The sequence below is a fragment of the Rhinoderma darwinii genome, chromosome 5, assembly GCF_050947455.1.
Source record: "Rhinoderma darwinii isolate aRhiDar2 chromosome 5, aRhiDar2.hap1, whole genome shotgun sequence".
Taxonomy (NCBI): Eukaryota; Metazoa; Chordata; class Amphibia; order Anura; family Rhinodermatidae; genus Rhinoderma; species Rhinoderma darwinii.
Genome location: NC_134691.1, coordinates 231,229,307 through 231,250,285, shown reverse-complemented (window position 1 = coordinate 231,250,285; position 20,979 = coordinate 231,229,307). Strand labels below are relative to the sequence as shown.

General features: G+C 44.1%; 4 non-coding genes and 1 pseudogene across 4 annotated transcripts; all 5 read right to left on the bottom strand.

The window, feature by feature from the left end:
• Nucleotides 1–111: 111 nt before the first annotated feature.
• Nucleotides 112–302, bottom strand: LOC142653240 (U2 spliceosomal RNA). Its single transcript, XR_012848178.1, has one exon. It is a non-coding gene; the product is annotated as a U2 spliceosomal RNA (small nuclear RNA).
• A 1,238-nt stretch (nucleotides 303–1,540) lies between these two features.
• Nucleotides 1,541–1,732, bottom strand: LOC142653903 (U2 spliceosomal RNA). The gene has a single exon (XR_012848753.1). It is a non-coding gene; the product is annotated as a U2 spliceosomal RNA (small nuclear RNA).
• Nucleotides 1,733–8,512: 6,780 nt separating this feature from the next.
• Nucleotides 8,513–8,703, bottom strand: LOC142653239 (U2 spliceosomal RNA). The gene has a single exon (XR_012848177.1). It is a non-coding gene; the product is annotated as a U2 spliceosomal RNA (small nuclear RNA).
• A 1,234-nt stretch (nucleotides 8,704–9,937) lies between these two features.
• On the bottom strand, nucleotides 9,938–10,128 carry LOC142655136 (U2 spliceosomal RNA). Its single transcript, XR_012849425.1, has one exon. It is a non-coding gene; the product is annotated as a U2 spliceosomal RNA (small nuclear RNA).
• A 1,239-nt stretch (nucleotides 10,129–11,367) lies between these two features.
• Nucleotides 11,368–11,578, bottom strand: LOC142654473 (U2 spliceosomal RNA; annotated as a pseudogene).
• Between the last annotated feature and the right edge of the window lie 9,401 nt (nucleotides 11,579–20,979).

Below are 20,979 nucleotides of genomic sequence, written 5' to 3'. Positions count from 1 at the left end.
CCAAGAGGTGTTGAAATAATGGGATTAAAAGGGGAGATCCCTTCAGAAAGACAGAAACAATGGCAAACACAAAAAACACTTTTGGAATCTGATTTTAGTCAACACATAAGGAAAGGGTGCACCGGTCCTGGAAATACTGCAATACCAGGTCAATGCGTGGAGTGGACAGAGCAAGCTCTATTTCCATCTCCCTGTTCTAAAAATCCATTTAATATATGGTCCCCAGATAGGGGACGTATCAGATATTAAACTGATAAGAACAGATACTACACTTGATCTTAGCCAAAAGGCCGAGAAGCGATAACCCGAACGGGCCGCGCGTTGCCCGAGCCTGCCCGATACTGCTGTTCAGCCCTTGCAGCGATTCAGCCTACTTCTAGGCAATTCCATGGGGCCCTGCAGGCTCACACACTCACAGCTACACGGGAGGTGAATAAAGGCCGGAGAGGAAGCCAGACAGGATTTGCTTCTTTTGCTTGCACCACAATGCAGTGCTGAAAGAGGAGGAATCTACATAAAAACGCCTTCCTGGCAACGCCCAAATGCCCTGCTGCCATGCAGATAAACACTGGCAGCGGCAGCAAGTGCATGCCCACAGCCACCCCTTGTTCCTTCACACCTTGTATCAGCTGTAATCCAGTCCAGTCCAGTGCTGCCTGCTGAGCAGCACTGACCAACACTGCCTGGGCCCAGGCTTTTATCTCTGAGGCCCCATTATGATGTCAGAAAGCTGGCTCTGGCTCCTCAGGGCTCCACTATGACACGTGCAAAGTTCCGTCTGAACTTTATATAAGACGGTGCGGCTCAGTCAGTCACTCAGTGTTGCCTGAGAGGGCAACACTGCAACAGCCGGCCGCCAGGCTGTCTTTTTTTGCACAGCTAGTTGCCTCCAGGAGGCCACAAGAGGGAGACAAGGGACTGCAAAATGGAAAATAAGCATCCACCAACTTTACAGACAACTTCTCCTTGCTCCTACAACCTCCATCCTTGCACAGTTTGTTATTCTTCTAGGTAACATAGTAACAAATCCAAATTGCTGCTCTCTTTGTAGGCAAGCAAGGCTTTGTTGCAACTGCAATTCTTACTCCTTCTTGAAATGTAGGGACGACAGTACATTCCATCACATCCATCTAGTGTACACAGGTAGGTCCATTGTGGCGGGCGGGCGGGCGGGCGGCTTTAATGGCTGTTTGCTGTTCCCCTACTCCACTCCACTATTTGACTGTGGTGCTGCATCAATCAGTGGCTGGCTCAGGTGCAGCTCTTTAACTTACCTAAAAGGGAGGGCGGAGAGAAGACAAGGAAGGTGAATGAGCTGTTCCAATGTGAAATGCCGGAAACACAGACACACAGACGACACAAAACAAGAGGTGGCAATGTATTCATTAATTGCATTTAATCAATTAGCTCATTATCACTCATGCATTGTCCAACAGGTGTTGAAATAATGGGATTAAAAGGGGAGATCCCTTCAGAAAGACAGAAACAATGGCAAACACAAAAAACACTTTTGGAATCTGATTTTAGTCAACACATAAGGAAAGGGTGCACCGGTCCTGGAAATACTGCAATACCAGGTCAATGCGTGGAGTGGACAGAGCAAGCTCTATTTCCATCTCCCTGTTCTAAAAATACATTTAATATATGGTCCCCAGATAGGGGACGTATCAGATATTAAACTGATAAGAACAGATAAGGTTTCAACAAAGTTTTTTATTGGCAAAAATAATATATTTTACAGACTTTTTTTAAAATTGAAACCACAAGATAAAATCAACAGCATAATACATGAATATTCATACATTTAAATGAATACAAAAGTAATAATAATAAGACCAGTAATACAGATGTTATAATAAAAGTACAGAACAATAGCAGGATAAAATTTATACAGGGCATAAAAGACATAAAAGAATAAAACCATTTTTATTTACAATGTTATGGTATTCCACATTTGCAAACACCACATGGATGTTGCTTCTTTTACCCCTAGCTGCTTTTTGTCCCTAAGATAATAAATATACATTTCACTTAGGGCATATTTCACACAATTTTTAACGTCAATAAAATCATGTTTAAAAAGCAGAATGTTCCTAACCTTCCAGATGGCATTCTTAAAACAGTTTAAAATGATCCAACAGACCATTTGCTGTTTAAAACTTGGGCAGTTAAAAAGACCATAAAACACGTATTCAAATTTAAGATCTTTAAGACCGCAGGCCCATTTCAGCAATGGGCCTACCTTCCTCCAAACCTCCTGTGCATATGGGCAGTTCCAAAACAGGTGCATTACCGTCTCGTCGTCACCACACCTGTCTCTCGGGCACTTGGCTCTCGCCACCAGTCCTCGCCTATGCTGGAATTCACGAGTAGGGAGGCACTGGTGAACGATTGCCCAGGCAAGGTCCTTGTGCACATTTGCCATAAATTTCCCGAAAACGTTCCGCCACACCACCTTGGACCTTGCCTGTGAGAAATTTGAAACTGCCAGTGTATCCTCCTGCCGCCTACAGGAGAGTGACACTTTTTTCTGGTCCCCCAATATGTCAGGCTCCAATTCTTGGAGACCTAGGAGCCTGACAGTTTTTTCGAGCACCGCATATTGTTTTGGGGGACACAGAAGCACAGGAGAATTCAAAGGGACACGAAACCATCGTTTAAAAATCATGCCCGTAGCGTACTTTAAAAAGTAGCTAAAAATACCATCAGAATTATACATTTTAAAACAGAAGCAAAAGTATTTAATGTAAAAGAAGTTAAAAAGGTTAGGAACATCTCTCCCGCCATTGTCCTTACATCTGTACATAAAATCACGTTTTAGTTTTTCCATTTTGGAACCCCATAAAAACATAAAACAGATCCTGGTCACTTTTTTAATATATAAAATTGTTGGAGGGAAAACCATAGCTACATAAAGCATTATGGGTAATAAAACAGATTTAATTATTAAAACTTTTCCCTCCATGGTGAGATTTCTCAAATTCCACATTAAAACCTTTTTTTCCATTTTGGCAATTACTGAATCCCAATTGGGTCTCCCATCGTTTTCTTGATTAAAAACAATTCCTAAAATTTTTATCTGATCCTGCTGCATGTTAACTCCTGGTGTCACAGAGGAATCCCATACACCAGTATAAAAACAGTCACACTTATCAACGTTTAATTTAAAACCAGAGGCTTCACAAAAAAAGCCGGTGTTCCTCAATGCCCGTCTCATAGAAGCGGCGTCTGGGCATAGGACGGTGGCGTCATCCATATAGCCTAGGATTTTTACCTGGTTCCCCCTTCCTCCAGGTATGGGCACGCCTCTGATGACTTTATCATCTCTTATTAGGGTGAACAGAGGTTCTATGGCACAAATAAAAAGGAGCGGAGACAACGGGCACCCCTGTTTCACCCCTGATAAAAGAGGAACACCTTTAGTTAAAAATCCGTTGATAGAAATTTGGCTAAAACAGGATCGATATAAAAGCTTAATACGTGTTAAAATAATTTCAGGAACAGCCATCTTTTTAAGAACCATAAAAAGATATTCATGGGAGACCCGGTCAAAAGCCTTCTCGAAATCTAAGGATAAAATAGCAAGGCTTTGACCCCTTTCTTTAAAATACCAAATGATGTCACGTAAAATATTCAGGGACTCAGTAATTGACCTCCCAGGTACCCCACATACCTGGTTTGGATGGATTAATTTATGAATAAAAGGTTTAAAACGGATTGTTATTAGTTTAGCTAAAATTTTACAATCAACGTTTAAAAGAGTAATAGGGCGCCAGTTTTTTAACTGGTCCCTCTCACCTTTTTTAAAAATTAAGGACACAATCCCCCTCCTCCAGGAAGGGGGCAGCTCTTCAGTAATAAAAACTTCCTTATACAATAAAAACATGTCATTCTTTAAAATTTCCCAAAAAGCATGATAAAATTCGATGGGCAGACCATCTTCCCCAGGAGCTTTCCCATTAGAAAAACTTTTAAAAGCAAATAAAAGTTCCTCCAAGGTAATATTACGGGATAAAACTTCCTGGTCTAAAATATCTAGCTTGGCATCAAGGGAATTAAGAACATGTTCTAAAAAGGAAGGATCAATATTTTTCTTGTTAAAAAGAGATTGGTAGAAATTAAAAGCAGAATTTAAAATGCCGACCATAGTGGTTTCTCCTTCAAGGTTTAAAATGACATCTCGTTTATCCATTACCTTTTTGAAGAAGAACCGGGAACACTTCTCGCCATCCTCGAGGTGCTTTACATGTGAATTAAAAATTATTTGTTTCCCTTTCTCTTCTATGGCATGTTTTATTTCAGCTTTAAGATTTAAGATATCATCATCAACATCCATACCAATCTCCTTCAATTTAAAAAGTACATGTAAACGTTTATTAAGAACATAAAACCATTGTTTTCTCTCTTTTGCTTTCTTCTTACCTGCTCGAATAAAAAAAGCTCTGATTTTGGGTTTAATGCCCTCCCACCAGTGTAGCATAGGCTGACTGGGCGCTCTATGGGACTGCCAACACTGGTAGGTCCGCACAAACTCCTCTTTAATGATGGGGTCCTCCAGGAGTGTGGTGTTTAGTCTCCAGGGACCCCTACAAGCTTTTTGCTCTCCCTCTAGCTCCAGGTGCACTGAAAGGAGCTTGTGATCAGATAAAATATTTGTTAAAAGCAAACATTTTTTGGGAATAAAACTATTAGAAGTGAAAATAAAATCAATTCTGGAGCTCACTCTTCCATTGGACCAGGTGGGGCCTGGGTCCGCAGGCAAGAGTTCCCTCCAGCAATCTTTCAATTTAAAATCACCAATAAAATTCTTGAGCAGGTAAGAAGTACGGTCAATTTTTCGATTAAAATCCCCACCCTGCCGGTGTTCTCCATCTCGCACACAGTTAAAATCACCACCCACCAGCAGGGGGGTAGACCCAACACAAAACAATGGTAAAATCTCTAATAGTTCTGCCCTCTCCTGTTTGGTAGGAGGGGCATAAACGTTTAAAACACGAATTAAAATTCCATTAAAAAGCAAATGTATTAAAATAGCTCTGCCGGGCATGATTTCAGTCACTGTTTGGATGGAGATAAAACGACCTCGGCAGAGCAATCCAACCCCCGCAGAGCGACAGTCATTTCCACCAGACCAGACTGAGGGGCCTAGTTTCCAGTCCATCTTTAAATCTTGATATTCCAAGTCATTAGGGATTCCACATTCTTGAAGCAGGCAAGGTCAAAGTCCACAGTCTCTAAAAATGAAAATAAAGCAGTCCTGCGGACAGGGCTCTTTAGGGACCTCACATTTAGTGAGGCGACTTTGATAGGAACCAACATAGTCTTAGTTGAGGTCAGGGTCCGAACCAGAAGAGTCGTACTCGGAGATCAGCTGCGAGTCTGGACCCCCTTTTTGAGGGGTCAATAAATCTTGGATGTTGGTAGGGTCAGAGCCAGATACGTGGGCGGCTCCAACCCCCACACTGCTCTCATCCGAACTCCGATAGGCAGCTTTCCTCCGAACTCCGGACTCCTCTTCCTCTCGCTGTCTCTTTGCAGAATGGCTCCTATCCATCTCCTCGAAGTCGCTCTCACCCATCTCTGGCCCCTGGCTGAAGATATCGCTGATGTCCTTCCTGGGCAGCTGCACAGGGGCCTGTGAGGTCCCATCACTCTTGGCAACCTTTGCCTGCTTACGGGGAGCCTTCATCGCAAGCCCCTCCACAACCGCAGTGGAGGAACTTTGCTCCGACCCCCCCGTTGACCGGAAATGGTCAAAACGAGGCTCCAATCCAGCATATTTTAGGGTTTTCTTAATGGAGCCCTCGTCTGACACAGAGTGTCTCCGCTCCATGCCCACACTCTTGGGACAGGCGTCAGGTCCTACTGCAGAACCTACGGAGCCACGACGCCTGTCGCTAACCACTGCCTCAACAGGGTCCACTGCAGGCGGAGCAGAGGACCTGTTTGCAGAGGTGCCGGTCAACTTATGTCCAGCAGAGTCAGAATTCCTCCTGCTCTGCCTGGACCCGGTGGAATCCCTATGGCCGTCCCTCGAGGCTGACATCGGTGGGCCCCCCGATGGAGCTGTGAAGGACTTTGGCCTGGACCCCTCAGTCGTCAATGCTCGTTTTGGGGCATTACCAGCGGCGTCTGCACATGTTGCAAACTGCCGCTCTGGCCCTGGTCTGGGTGGCCCAGATTTCGCTCTGCGGGGGCAATCTTTAAAAGCATGCCCAGTCATGCCGCACAGATTGCACAACACCTCGGAACTGCATTTTGCCGCTACGTGTCCAACCTGGCCACACCTGTTACACTGCACCACATGGGGCCGGTCACAATGTTCTCTGGTGTGGCCATATCTCAAGCAGTTCCGGCAGGCTATTGGCATCTGGGGGTAAAATAGGAATCCTCGATTCTTCCCAATGGCAAAGTTCTGGGGTGGGTGATGTAAGCCTCCAATGCCATTGGGATCCTGGCGGAACTTCACCCAATATTTTCTTTTGCCATTCCAGAAGCTCTGGGTGTTCAAGATTTTATGTGAGAAGCGGACCTCCCTGCAGTAACGACTGAGGAAGGTTTCAATGTCACACTCTGAGACAAATGGACTGAACATGCACATCACGAGCGGGACTTCTTCCTCCCCGTAGAGGAATAAAAAGTTCAGTCCATTTAGCCGCTCCTCACTCTGGTCCGCATCAGACAATCTTTTGTGCATGTTGTCGCAACATGCCGCGGCCGTAAAGGATACGGTGTACCGACCGCGGCTTTCCTGGTCGTTGAGACACAGGATGTCCGCCCGCTTGAGCCCCAGGAAGTCCAGCAGAATCACCTCCACAATGAAGCGAAGGTTCTTCCGCTGGCGATGGCCTTCTTCCACCTCGATGCGGACGGACTGGCGCAACCGGGTGTCCCCGGATGCAAATCCAAATGTAAATGGCATTTTCAGTGCCTGGGGGCTAAGCCTGTCCCTTATAGCAGCAAGGGCTCAGATTCCACAATTAAGTGGAACCCTCCCCCAAGGCCAAGGATTAGGGTACCCCAGACACCTACGAAGCCCGATAAACGCCCTCGGAACGCTCTTAGAAAAACGCCTCAAGGCCGGTTGACCTCTTGGGTAAGGCGCGATCGCAACTCGTTGTCCGGGGGCTAAGCCCACTCCCCAAATAGCAGCAAGGGGGTGAAGTCTCTCTGTGAAAAGAGACGATCCCCCAAGGCCAAGGAGCAGGGTACCCCGGACACCTCCCAACAAAACCAGATGCAGAAATACTACACCTGATCTTGCCAAAAGGCCGAGAAGCGATAACCCGAACGGGCCGCGCGTTGCCCGAGCCTGCCCGATACTGCTGTTCAGCCCTTGCAGCGATTCAGCCTACTTCTAGGCAATTCCATGGGGCCCTGCAGGCTCACACACTCACAGCTACACGGGAGGTGAATAAAGGCCGGAGAGGAAGCCAGACAGGATTTGCTTCTTTTGCTTGCACCACAATGCAGTGCTGAAAGAGGAGGAATCTACATAAAAACGCCTTCCTGGCAACGCCCAAATGCCCTGCTGCCATGCAGATAAACACTGGCAGCGGCAGCAAGTGCATGCCCACAGCCACCCCTTGTTCCTTCACACCTTGTATCAGCTGTAATCCAGTCCAGTCCAGTGCTGCCTGCTGAGCAGCACTGACCAACACTGCCTGGGCCCAGGCTTTTATCTCTGAGGCCCCATTATGATGTCAGAAAGCTGGCTCTGGCTCCTCAGGGCTCCACTATGACACGTGCAAAGTTCCGTCTGAACTTTATATAAGACGGTGCGGCTCAGTCAGTCACTCAGTGTTGCCTGAGAGGGCAACACTGCAACAGCCGGCCGCCAGGCTGTCTTTTTTTGCACAGCTAGTTGCCTCCAGGAGGCCACAAGAGGGAGACAAGGGACTGCAAAATGGAAAATAAGCATCCACCAACTTTACAGACAACTTCTCCTTGCTCCTACAACCTCCATCCTTGCACAGGTTGTTATTCTTCTAGGTAACATAGTAACAAATCCAAATTGCTGCTCTCTTTGTAGGCAAGCAAGGCTTTGTTGCAACTGCAATTCTTACTCCTTCTCTAAATGTAGGGACGACAGTACATTCCATCACATCCATCTAGTGTACACAGGTAGGTCCATTGTGGCGGGCGGGCGGGCGGCTTTAATGGCTGTTTGCTGTTCCCCTACTCCACTATTTGACTGTGGTGCTGCATCAATCAGTGGCTGGCTCAGGTGCAGCTCTTTAACTTACCTAAAAGGGAGGGCGGAGAGAAGACAAGGAAGGTGAATGAGCTGTTCCAATGTGAAATGCCGGAAACACAGACACACAGACGACACAAAACAAGAGGTGGCAATGCATTCATTAATTGCATTTAATCAATTAGCTCATTATCACTCATGCATTGTCCAAGAGGTGTTGAAATAATGGGATTAAAAGGGGAGATCCCTTCAGAAAGACAGAAACAATGGCAAACACAAAAAACACTTTTGGAATCTGATTTTAGTCAACACATAAGGAAAGGGTGCACCGGTCCTGGAAATACTGCAATACCAGGTCAATGCGTGGAGTGGACAGAGCAAGCTCTATTTCCATCTCCCTGTTCTAAAAATCCATTTAATATATGGTCCCCAGATAGGGGACGTATCAGATATTAAACTGATAAGAACAGATACTACACTTGATCTTAGCCAAAAGGCCGAGAAGCGATAACCCGAACGGGCCGCGCGTTGCCCGAGCCTGCCCGATACTGCTGTTCAGCCCTTGCAGCGATTCAGCCTACTTCTAGGCAATTCCATGGGGCCCTGCAGGCTCACACACTCACAGCTACACGGGAGGTGAATAAAGGCCGGAGAGGAAGCCAGACAGGATTTGCTTCTTTTGCTTGCACCACAATGCAGTGCTGAAAGAGGAGGAATCTACATAAAAACGCCTTCCTGGCAACGCCCAAATGCCCTGCTGCCATGCAGATAAACACTGGCAGCGGCAGCAAGTGCATGCCCACAGCCACCCCTTGTTCCTTCACACCTTGTATCAGCTGTAATCCAGTCCAGTCCAGTGCTGCCTGCTGAGCAGCACTGACCAACACTGCCTGGGCCCAGGCTTTTATCTCTGAGGCCCCATTATGATGTCAGAAAGCTGGCTCTGGCTCCTCAGGGCTCCACTATGACACGTGCAAAGTTCCGTCTGAACTTTATATAAGACGGTGCGGCTCAGTCAGTCACTCAGTGTTGCCTGAGAGGGCAACACTGCAACAGCCGGCCGCCAGGCTGTCTTTTTTTGCACAGCTAGTTGCCTCCAGGAGGCCACAAGAGGGAGACAAGGGACTGCAAAATGGAAAATAAGCATCCACCAACTTTACAGACAACTTCTCCTTGCTCCTACAACCTCCATCCTTGCACAGTTTGTTATTCTTCTAGGTAACATAGTAACAAATCCAAATTGCTGCTCTCTTTGTAGGCAAGCAAGGCTTTGTTGCAACTGCAATTCTTACTCCTTCTTGAAATGTAGGGACGACAGTACATTCCATCACATCCATCTAGTGTACACAGGTAGGTCCATTGTGGCGGGCGGGCGGGCGGCTTTAATGGCTGTTTGCTGTTCCCCTACTCCACTCCACTATTTGACTGTGGTGCTGCATCAATCAGTGGCTGGCTCAGGTGCAGCTCTTTAACTTACCTAAAAGGGAGGGCGGAGAGAAGACAAGGAAGGTGAATGAGCTGTTCCAATGTGAAATGCCGGAAACACAGACACACAGACGACACAAAACAAGAGGTGGCAATGTATTCATTAATTGCATTTAATCAATTAGCTCATTATCACTCATGCATTGTCCAAGAGGTGTTGAAATAATGGGATTAAAAGGGGAGATCCCTTCAGAAAGACAGAAACAATGGCAAACACAAAAAACACTTTTGGAATCTGATTTTAGTCAACACATAAGGAAAGGGTGCACCGGTCCTGGAAATACTGCAATACCAGGTCAATGCGTGGAGTGGACAGAGCAAGCTCTATTTCCATCTCCCTGTTCTAAAAATACATTTAATATATGGTCCCCAGATAGGGGACGTATCAGATATTAAACTGATAAGAACAGATACTACACTTGATCTTAGCCAAAAGGCCGAGAAGCGATAACCCGAACGGGCCGCGCGTTGCCCGAGCCTGCCCGATACTGCTGTTCAGCCCTTGCAGCGATTCAGCCTACTTCTAGGCAATTCCATGGGGCCCTGCAGGCTCACACACTCACAGCTACACGGGAGGTGAATAAAGGCCGGAGAGGAAGCCAGACAGGATTTGCTTCTTTTGCTTGCACCACAATGCAGTGCTGAAAGAGGAGGAATCTACATAAAAAACGCCTTCCTGGCAACGCCCAAATGCCCTGCTGCCATGCAGATAAACACTGGCAGCGGCAGCAAGTGCATGCCCACAGCCACCCCTTGTTCCTTCACACCTTGTATCAGCTGTAATCCAGTCCAGTCCAGTGCTGCCTGCTGAGCAGCACTGACCAACACTGCCTGGGCCCAGGCTTTTATCTCTGAGGCCCCATTATGATGTCAGAAAGCTGGCTCTGGCTCCTCAGGGCTCCACTATGACACGTGCAAAGTTCCGTCTGAACTTTATATAAGACGGTGCGGCTCAGTCAGTCACTCAGTGTTGCCTGAGAGGGCAACACTGCAACAGCCGGCCGCCAGGCTGTCTTTTTTTGCACAGCTAGTTGCCTCCAGGAGGCCACAAGAGGGAGACAAGGGACTGCAAAATGGAAAATAAGCATCCACCAACTTTACAGACAACTTCTCCTTGCTCCTACAACCTCCATCCTTGCACAGTTTGTTATTCTTCTAGGTAACATAGTAACAAATCCAAATTGCTGCTCTCTTTGTAGGCAAGCAAGGCTTTGTTGCAACTGCAATTCTTACTCCTTCTTGAAATGTAGGGACGACAGTACATTCCATCACATCCATCTAGTGTACACAGGTAGGTCCATTGTGGCGGGCGGGCGGGCGGGCGGCTTTAATGGCTGTTTGCTGTTCCCCTACTCCACTCCACTATTTGACTGTGGTGCTGCATCAATCAGTGGCTGGCTCAGGTGCAGCTCTTTAACTTACCTAAAAGGGAGGGCGGAGAGAAGACAAGGAAGGTGAATGAGCTGTTCCAATGTGAAATGCCGGAAACACAGACACACAGACGACACAAAACAAGAGGTGGCAATGTATTCATTAATTGCATTTAATCAATTAGCTCATTATCACTCATGCATTGTCCAAGAGGTGTTGAAATAATGGGATTAAAAGGGGAGATCCCTTCAGAAAGACAGAAACAATGGCAAACACAAAAAACACTTTTGGAATCTGATTTTAGTCAACACATAAGGAAAGGGTGCACCGGTCCTGGAAATACTGCAATACCAGGTCAATGCGTGGAGTGGACAGAGCAAGCTCTATTTCCATCTCCCTGTTCTAAAAATACATTTAATATATGGTCCCCAGATAGGGGACTGTCAAAAATATTTTAATTATCTTTATTTGTGTGAACATATATTGCTTTAAATGGACAGTTGAGTTGTCACTAAAGCTCAAAGATCTGCTAACAACAGCCTACAGGGGGGATGAGTATTCTATTCTAAGGCTTCGGCCACATGACCTAATGACCTTGTAATCAGCTGATACAAGGGCTGACATGACAAAACCCAAAAACACTTGCAATCCATTTAAACTAAATATATATATTAAGATAAGCTTGGAACTCTGTATTTTACCATATGTGGTATGTATATGTGTAAGCATGAGGGTAACACCTTCTCTCTCACTTCATTATAAATAAAGATGCATCTTCCCCCCATGGCAGAGACTGTTTTGAACACCAACCCATGCGTGTCATTGTGTCTCTGGCCGGCCACTCTCTGAACCTCCAGGAGAGAGAAGATCATCAATCTGAAACTCATAGACAAATGCAGAAAATGTCCGAAGTTAACTGACATACTAAATTCTGCAGCGACATTACTTGGGGGCTCTTGTCCGGGATTCTCAACACAGATCGAAGGCGACAATCGAAGGTGGATGACGGCTAAGATAACGGAGAACTGCACACAAAACCGGTGAGTAAGAACTGTTATTCTTACTGTGCACTTCTTTCTTGTTTTAGCTGCTGTCCAGGTATTGTCTCTTTTGACTATTTGGGAACCATGAACACCATTTGTCTATGAGTTGTATGTATGAATTATAGGAATAGGTGTGTGAGTGGACACGAATCTGTGAGTGTATCTGTGAGAGGCTGAGATAAGGGAGCGTTTGTTTTCTGATCCCAAAACATACAGAAACAACCAAATACCGAGATAACACTAAACGGCCTGTCCGAAGTGTTCCCTCCGGCCCCTGGGTTGTGTATGTATTAAGATCAGGTTGCAAATTGATCCTTGCAGAAGTGACGGGTAACCATCCCCGCCCAAGTGATTGTTAGGACTTTCGCGTATCCAGACTGTGACCCATAGGAGGCGCACCTGGCCGGAAGTAAGAGTACGTATGCGGGCTAATCCTCGAATGATCAATCTGAATGAGTTGCTGATTATTAAGTAACATCTCTGAAACTAGAAAGTTTATAGAATATCCACGGGCCCCTGAGACAGTAAAATAGTTATAAATCACACCCATCCCTTTAAATACAACATAAAGTATAGTATACTGAGGGACTTGCGAGTTAATTGGCTGCTGTTTAGGAAACCGATCAGATATACGCGGTTGCCCTACTGATCAGCAGAAGTGCATAGGGAACCCCCATGACAGACTAAATGTAGGCTGAAGGGTTAAGTAGGCCAGGAAAATAGACTGAAGAGTTAGTACGGATGTGGCCAGGTTTGTCTTGACTCTGATAACTTGCTGCAGCGTGACATCACACAGCAAAAGCCATTGAGAAAAAGTCAAGATAAGGTTGGCTACATTAGTAAGTCTGGGATTTAGCAGAGGGCATGGGGAAATCTGGATCGAAGTATGCCCGAGGTAAAGTGCTGGCCAGCCGGGAATTGGGGCATAACACCCAAGGTACAGGGTGTGGTAAAACAGCAGCAGATATTGTTAAAAAGCAATGTGGGGAAGGGGCAGTAAATGCACCTGGAGGAAAAAAAAAATTAAAAAAAACAAAAAAAACAAAACAAAACACGGGAATGCCCAAGCAGGTAGTTTTCAGTTATACTAGAAGGGATGATTTCTTGATAGATGATGGGCCCTGGATTAATAAACAGAGTTGCAGAGAACAGATAGAAGTGATTGAATGCACCAGAAATAGGAAAAAAAAAAAAACACATGGAAGCACAGTTGTCAGTTGTCAGTAAGAATTGACCAGCGTCTAATTCTATAGATAGAGACATTCCAGTAGAAAATAATGTGCCAACATATAATTATTCTATGTACAGTTTTATAACCCAAAGGTTTACAGAGACAAGAGGTTTCCCGGGGTGACAGGCGATCAGTTATTAGCCATACATTGAGAGAAAGGCGTCATCAGAATTCATAAAGGAATCGATTAACTCTTCACTTCCTAAAAAGGAAACATTGGGTGAAATGTTCAGGGATTATTGATAGAGAGATAGAGACACGTGGATTAGGAATTGGCTGGAAATAGAGTTAAAGCCAATAGGATAATTATAAGTGTAATGACCCGGATAGTAGAAGAAGTGAGATTGATAAAGTGAAGATTCTTATGGATTTCTATCCAGATCTGCTTGTTGGAATATACTGTATATTATCTGTCCTAAATTGTCACTAATGAAATTTCCTCTCGTTATAGGAGTTTTCCAAGACATTTTAAACTTTACTGTAAATCTTTTTCCTTTTTGGTTTATTTAACAGTCATTTTAATAATTGCATGGAATGTCTAACAAGATTTATTGTTAATCTATAGTAACCGTGTTAGACTAATAGAACTAATGTGTGTTACTTACAAGAGCAGGAGGTCTCAGATATCCATTGTGGGAAAAAAAAAACATGTGAAGAGGTTTTGTCATTGATTGACAGGAGCACATGGTGACATTTTGACGTTGTAGCTCATAAGTTTTGGCTAGTAAGGGGTTAATGCTGCATTCTCTGTTATCTGTGGTATAGCTGTGTCTACAGAAACTGCACATTTAGTGCAAAATAAGAACTGTAACTTAAAGATTAAGAGGAAAAAAGCCTAATAAGAATACAGGATTGAGTATTATATGTTTTATGTTCATATGTTATATGTTACGTTATATGTGTTTTATGTGTCGACCACAATGGAAAAAAAAAAATTCACAATCATATTTAAATTTTATATGATTCGCATTACTAAATGATTATAGTTCATTGGATGAAGAATCCAAGAATAGGAGTTTATACACAGTCACTCTAGTTATATACTTGTTTTACATAAGGTCACACACAAAAGGTATATAATGTGTGAGATTGGATTCTCAGTACTGAGAGTGTCTGGGAACAGCTGGTATTGTGAGTGACTGGTGTGTGAGTGACTGGTGTGTGAGTGACTGGTGTGTGAGTGACTGGTGTGTGAGTGACTGGTGTGTGAGTGACTGGTGTGTGAGTGACTGGTGTGTGCTGAACTATTTTTAAAGGGAAATGGTTTATTTGAAATCACCACATGAGAAGTGACAAGACAAGAAAGATTTTTATATGTCATTGTTACATTTTAGTTTATGATTATTTGATATTAAAAAGTTTCTATTGGCATATGATGACGCATATAGTGCACGATATGTTTCATCATTTGTGTTAATGGATTGGTTTATTTAATAATTGACATATACTAATTAAGGAAACAAATATTTTGCAAACCTCTTAATAATTTATAAGAGTATCCTTTCTGTCGAATGATGGTATATACATTACATATGCACATGACACACACACACACACACACACACACACACACACACACACACACACACACACACACACACACACACACACACACACACACACAGTAACATATTGGGAATATATTTTATGAAATGAAAATGCAAATAAGATGACAGCATTCACAGGAGCTGTTGTCACGTTTATGGTGTCAGATTCCTGTCCAGTCAATCTTATAGTTTCTGACCTCCTTGCAACAATTCAGGTTGTCATCCAATATAAGGCTGATGGACAGATTGAAGTTACTGATGATATGCAAAATTTTATGTGTGCTGCACTCTATGGGGATTGCACTGAGAGGAGGACCTCACACCTCAGGAAATATTGAGGGCGGTCCTGTCCTCCTTCTCGGCGCAGGGTAAACAGATGTAGGACGTATGTCTGTGGCCCCTGTGACTTAAAATTGTTTGCAAACATCCCCAAACCTCAGTTGAAGTAGTGCCCTCTAAACCTCCCACAGTTGAAAAGTATTGATAACCAGATAAGACAGTATTTGGAGGCCGAGGTACTGAAGAAATGTGTATGTCCTTATAATAAGCCCCTCTCCCAACTTTGTACCTTCCGTCTTGTATCTGTGTACTAGCAGCAGCTGCTCTACTCAAAGACAAGACAACAGACACAGTGCTAAGATTAGCCTCTAGTTCTCAGGGTGCCCCATGCTGTTAGTGAGATTCTTCATCAAGCACACACTAAGCACATGTCTACAAAGTATAAGACAAGTCTCCTTACCCCATCTAACCTAACCATACAAAGATGTACAGTGTTAAACCCTACTACATTGCTTCCGCAGGGTTCAACAAAGGAGGAAGAGACGGATATATGGTCAATGGGGGACTTGAGAGGGAATGGGATAAGTCGCAGGAAATAGTAGACAGTGAATTTCCAGCCTGGTGGGAAGTTGATTTCTCAGCACATTTGATTCCCCAGTACCCAGATCATCAACATAATTGTCTTGAATGACAACAGAGATAAAAACATTAGAACATGTAACAGGGGATCCAATATCTAATCCAGCTTTTGAGTTTCTTTTGTAGATGGTTCCAGGTACCACCATGAAGGAGGCTACAAGACTGGGTATATACTGTCACTACTGAAACAGAGGTAAGAAAGTAACAACCACTCCCATCCTCCGTGTCAGCACAGGAGGTGGAGGTGAAGGTACTCGCTGAGGTGTGTAGACGGGCTGAAGGTAAAACCACAAATATATATATACTGACTCTAGATATGCTTTTGGTATTGCACATGATTATGGCCTAATCTGGAGGAGCAGAGATTTTGCTGGATCCACGGGTAAACCCATAATGTTGAGAGAGTGGGAGAACTGTTTGAGGCTCTGACACTGCCAAAGCAGGTAAATATACGTAAAGTGCCAGCTCTTACTAAAATGCAAACTACCCCCGAAGCAAGGGGAAATAGACTAGTAGACAAGGCTGCGAAAGCTGCGGCTCTCATGTCCCTCATAGAGGAGGACGTAGTATTCTTGACCAGCATAGTATCTGGTCCCATAGACATGATAATATTAAGTAAACTACAAAGTCAAGCCATATAAGAGGAAAAAGGACATTGGCAGACAAAAGGTGCCAGTGAAGGGGAGGATGGAATATGGAAGGTGGGTAACAGGATGTGCCTACCCAGAGTCCTCTTCCCCATGATAACCCAACTAATGCACGGACCAACGCAGGTGTCAAGAGAAGGAATGAGTGCAATGGTGACCAAATGATGGGTACCCCCGGGGTTTCAGCAAGTGCTGTTGCCAGATTTGTCCAGAGGTGCAGGATATGTGTCTGCCATAACATAGGCAAAACTGTGCGGTTTGCAAAAAGGCATTTGATAAAGGCAGACTACCCATATCAGCGACTGCAGATTGACTCAGTTACCAAAGGTGGGACAGTATGAACATGTACCGGTCCGTGTAGATCTGTTCTCTGGGTGGCCTGAGGCGTGGCCAGTAACGTGGGCCACAGCAAAAGTAAAAGATGGTTCTCAGAAGTGGTATGTAGATATGGGGTCCCTGAGACAATAGAAAGTGATAGAGGAATTCACTTTACTGGAGAGGAACTCCAAGACATCCTGCAGGTCCTGGGTATAGAGCTGCTTTTCACACCCTGTATCCCAAGAGCAATGGGAAGGTAGAAAGATGGAATGGGACTTTAAAGTTAAAAATCCAGAAGGTCATGTCTGAAACCCATAAACCATGGACTGAGTGCCTGCCTATTGCCCTCTGACCTCACCCATTATGTGGGAGCTCTGAAGAAACAGCTCACGCAGATGTATAAATATGTTTATGATTCCATTCTAGAACCTAAGCGAAAGGAGGACATTGTTTACAGCTGGGAACTTGGCCTGTTTAAAGAGACACCGTAAAGCACTAGAGCCGCACTGACGCTCCGTACCAAGTCCTGCTCACAACTTCCACATCCGTTAAATTGGAAGGAAAGAACTTGGACACGCCGGTCACTGCTGACAGGTCCTCAATCACGATGATGAACTATGAGTCTCGTCAAGCTCCAGCTGACCACCATCTTCTGTCATCTCTACATTACCTATTGTCTAAATGATGAGCTAGAAGAAGAGTTTAATTACAAGTTTATCAAACATCAAGTGATATCAGTATTGACTACATTGCTGGATTATTGTATATGTATCCATTCAGAAACGATGCCATATGTGAAGATAGATGAGGTTATTGCCTTGGCCTTGCGGTCCCATCTCTTTTCCCTAGCGCTTAACTCTTACACTCCTGGAGTTGTTCCTCTTGTAATAGCAGCGTGGGCATTGGTTCCGTCTGTTTACCCGTGTAAGATATTCAAAGAGGGAAGTGCTGTGGAAAACAGATCTCAGGCCAGGAATACGGCCGTCCATGATTGGATGTTACCCCAATGACAGTGTGTGATGTGTAAACAGAGGTCAGGTTAATAAAAATGACATGTTGTTTGATGCTGTAAACCTCACCAGCTGTGAGGGAAGAGAGACAATATATGTATAGTCTGGGGATAAGAGCAACTGGCAGCTCCCAGTGCTCAGAAACAGCTAGAAAATGGATGACGCAGGGTCTAGAGGGTGTAACACGAGGTAATCTAACTAATAAAGAGGTGGCATCGATGAATGCCCACCGGACGGGACATAATTTTGTTCTCCTGGATTGCAGGAGTGTTAAATCACTCCAGGGATGTACTTCAACCCAACATGTATGTCATATATGTGGGTACGAGGCATATAAGTGGTTGCCACCCAGGAGACCAGGAGTATGTACCCGAGCCAGATTGCAACCAGCTAATTAGATAGAGATATATTATGTTTAAACTTGTAACATTTTTGATTGCAAAAGTATCAGCAGTTAAGAAAACAGAGCAGGATATAAAAGTGCATGAGGTCCAGACCCCCCACCCCCCTAAGAACTGAGGAGGGAGGAAACATTCAGAGCCACCTGTGTACGTGAAACTAAATGCTTCCATACCTGATAAAGTCATCTGTCAAGCTGTAGAAAACCACCAAGATAGATGGGTTTGCCCGAATTGTGAAACCTGTAATTCCCTAAATCTTCAGGTGTGTACAGTATGTAACGCTGTGCACTCACCTATTGCTAGACACGTATCCTGAGTATTCGTTTCGCGGTGAATGGCATTAAAAAAATGCCCTGGTCTAGGGGATCTAGCCAGAACGTAATCTCGAACGAATATTCGAATACATGGCTAAGCAATTTTATGTTCAAAAGAAGGGAATTGTCAAAAATATTTTAATTATCTTTATTTGTGTGAACATATATTGCTTTAAATGGACAGTTGAGTTGTCACTAAAGCTCAAAGATCTGCTAACAACAGCCTACAGGGGGGATGAGTATTCTATTCTAAGGCTTCGGCCACATGACCTAATGACCTTGTAATCAGCTGATACAAGGGCTGACATGACAAAACCCAAAAACACTTGCAATCCATTTAAACTAAATATATATATTAAGATAAGCTTGGAACTCTGTATTTTACCATATGTGGTATGTATATGTGTAAGCATGAGGGTAACACCTTCTCTCTCACTTCATTATAAATAAAGATGCATCTGCCCCCCATGGCAGAGACTGTTTTGAACACCAACCCATGCGTGTCATTGTGTCTCTGGCCGGCCACTCTCTGAACCTCCAGGAGAGAGAAGATCATCAATCTGAAACTCATAGACAAATGCAGAAAATGTCCGAAGTTAACTGACATACTAAATTCTGCAGCGACATTACTTGGGGGCTCTTGTCCGGGATTCTCAACACAGATCGAAGGCGACAATCGAAGGTGGATGACGGCTAAGATAACGGAGAACTGCACACAAAACCGGTGAGTAAGAACTGTTATTCTTACTGTGCACTTCTTTCTTGTTTTAGCTGCTGTCCAGGTATTGTCTCTTTTGACTATTTGGGAACCATGAACACCATTTGTCTATGAGTTGTATGTATGAATTATAGGAATAGGTGTGTGAGTGGACACGAATCTGTGAGTGTATCTGTGAGAGGCTGAGATAAGGGAGCGTTTGTTTTCTGATCCCAAAACATACAGAAACAACCAAATACCGAGATAACACTAAACGGCCTGTCCGAAGTGTTCCCTCCGGCCCCTGGGTTGTGTATGTATTAAGATCAGGTTGCAAATTGATCCTTGCAGAAGTGACGGGTAACCATCCCCGCCCAAGTGATTGTTAGGACTTTCGCGTATCCAGACTGTGACCCATAGGAGGCGCACCTGGCCGGAAGTAAGAGTACGTATGCGGGCTAATCCTCGAATGATCAATCTGAATGAGTTGCTGATTATTAAGTAACATCTCTGAAACTAGAAAGTTTATAGAATATCCACGGGCCCCTGAGACAGTAAAATAGTTATAAATCACACCCATCCCTTTAAATACAACATAAAGTATAGTATACTGAGGGACTTGCGAGTTAATTGGCTGCTGTTTAGGAAACCGATCAGATATACGCGGTTGCCCTACTGATCAGCAGAAGTGCATAGGGAACCCCCATGACAGACTAAATGTAGGCTGAAGGGTTAAGTAGGCCAGGAAAATAGACTGAAGAGTTAGTACGGATGTGGCCAGGTTTGTCTTGACTCTGATAACTTGCTGCAGCGTGACATCACACAGCAAAAGCCATTGAGAAAAAGTCAAGATAAGGTTGGCTACATTAGTAAGTCTGGGATTTAGCAGAGGGCATGGGGAAATCTGGATCGAAGTATGCCCGAGGTAAAGTGCTGGCCAGCCGGGAATTGGGGCATAACACCCAAGGTACAGGGTGTGGTAAAACAGCAGCAGATATTGTTAAAAAGCAATGTGGGGAAGGGGCAGTAAATGCACCTGGAGGAAAAAAAAAATTAAAAAAAACAAAAAAAACAAAACAAAACACGGGAATGCCCAAGCAGGTAGTTTTCAGTTATACTAGAAGGGATGATTTCTTGATAGATGATGGGCCCTGGATTAATAAACAGAGTTGCAGAGAACAGATAGAAGTGATTGAATGCACCAGAAATAGGAAAAAAAAAAAAAACACATGGAAGCACAGTTGTCAGTTGTCAGTAAGAATTGACCAGCGTCTAATTCTATAGATAGAGACATTCCAGTAGAAAATAATGTGCCAACATATAATTATTCTATGTACAGTTTTATAACCCAAAGGTTTACAGAGACAAGAGGTTTCCCGGGGTGACAGGCGATCAGTTATTAGCCATACATTGAGAGAAAGGCGTCATCAGAATTCATAAAGGAATCGATTAACTCTTCACTTCCTAAAAAGGAAACATTGGGTGAAATGTTCAGGGATTATTGATAGAGAGATAGAGACACGTGGATTAGGAATTGGCTGGAAATAGAGTTAAAGCCAATAGGATAATTATAAGTGTAATGACCCGGATAGTAGAAGAAGTGAGATTGATAAAGTGAAGATTCTTATGGATTTCTATCCAGATCTGCTTGTTGGAATATACTGTATATTATCTGTCCTAAATTGTCACTAATGAAATTTCCTCTCGTTATAGGAGTTTTCCAAGACATTTTAAACTTTACTGTAAATCTTTTTCCTTTTTGGTTTATTTAACAGTCATTTTAATAATTGCATGGAATGTCTA